Here is a 1,716-nt window from a genome sequence, read left to right as displayed (position 1 = left end):
TCAAACTTTAATGTGAGTATGAATTACCTGGGGATCTTGTTAAAATGCAGATTCCGGTTCAATAAAATGTAGGTTGTAGCCTGAAGTCTGCATTTCTTTTTTTTTTTTTTTTAATTTTTTTTTTCAACATTTTTTATTTATTTTTGGGACAGAGAGAGACAGAGCATGAATGGGGGAGGGGCAGAGAGAGAGGGAGACACAGAATCGGAAACAGGCTCCAGGCTCCGAGCCATCAGCCCAGAGCCTGACGTGGGGCTCGAACTCACGGACCGCGAGATCGTGACCTGGCTGAAGTCGGACGCTTAACCGACTGCGCCACCCAGGCGCCCCTGAAGTCTGCATTTCTAATAAGCTTGTGGGTAATGTGATGCTGCTGATCCAAAGACCATACTTTAAGACTATGAAATAATCTATCACTTTCCTGAGGCATGAATTTGTTTGCGTACCTTTTAAAGCTGGGTTGTAGGCACCAGTTACTGCAGCAGCGAGTGATGCCAGCAGCCTGCTCAGCAGCCATGTCCTCGCTCAGCCTTGGCCTTTTCTTCTTCTGCTCATATACAGAGTAATTTTCTTACAATAATTGACTGTATTTGAGGGAGGAATTTTAGGGCATAGTGTCATTTATAGAGCCAATATCCTCTGTAGTGTAAACCCCATGTCGTAAGCAGAAAAATGGTCCTCCAAAGATGTACATGCTCTAATTCCTGGAACCTGCGGTAGGTTACCCTCCATGGAATAAGGAATTTTAAAGATGTGATTAATATTATGGAACCTTGAGACTGGGAGATTATCCTGGATTATCAGAGAGGGCCCAATCTAATACATGAAAAATTGAGAACCTTTTCTGGGTGCAGTGAGAGAGAGATGGGAAGACAGAAGAGAAGGAAGGAGAAATTTGAAGCATGAAAGGGAATCAATCAGCCATTGTTGGCTTTGAAGATGGAAGAAGGGGGCCATGAGCAGGAATGTAGGCAGCCTCTAGAAGCTGGAAGGGCAAAGAAATAGATTCTCCTCTGGAGCATCTAGAAAGAATGCAGTCCTGCCAACTCATAGGCCTAGTGAGACCTGTGTAAGACTCCTGACTTACAGACCTGTAACATAATAAACGTGTGTTGTTTTAAGATGCTAAATTTCTTTATGCAAAAAAAGCATAAATATTTACAAGGAACCAAAAGATTATACAGAGGGTTCCAGGATTTCTCTCCAACTCTGGCGCAAATTCCTATCCATCATGGCTAGAGATCGAATTCTTCCAGACTTTGCACCCTCCTCAATGTGGCTTATCTCTTTGTCCTGTCCACACTTCCAAGTTTACTCTTACTTTCTCCTTGACTATACAGTTGAGCCTTGAACAACATACCAATCCCGGAGAAATAGAAAATCTACATATAACTTCTGACTCTCCAAAACTTGACTACTAATAGGCTACTAATGACCAGAAGCCTTACCAATAACATAAATAGTCGATTAACACATTTCATATAATACGTGTATTATATACTGTATTTTTTTTTAAATTTATTTTTGGGACAGAGAGAGACAGAGCACGAACGGGGGAGGGCAGAGAGAGAGGGAGACACAGAATCGGAAACAGGCTCCAGGCTCCGAGCCATCAGCCCAGAGCCTGACGCGGGGCTCGAACTCACGGACCGCGAGATCGTGACCTGGCTGAAGTCGGACGCTTAACCGACTGCGCCACCCAGGCGCCCCTATACT

This window comes from Panthera uncia, chromosome C2, assembly GCF_023721935.1.
Source record: "Panthera uncia isolate 11264 chromosome C2, Puncia_PCG_1.0, whole genome shotgun sequence".
Classification (NCBI taxonomy): Eukaryota; Metazoa; Chordata; class Mammalia; order Carnivora; family Felidae; genus Panthera; species Panthera uncia.
The sequence above is the reverse complement of the archived record's forward strand: the minus strand, read 5'-3'. Positions refer to the sequence as shown.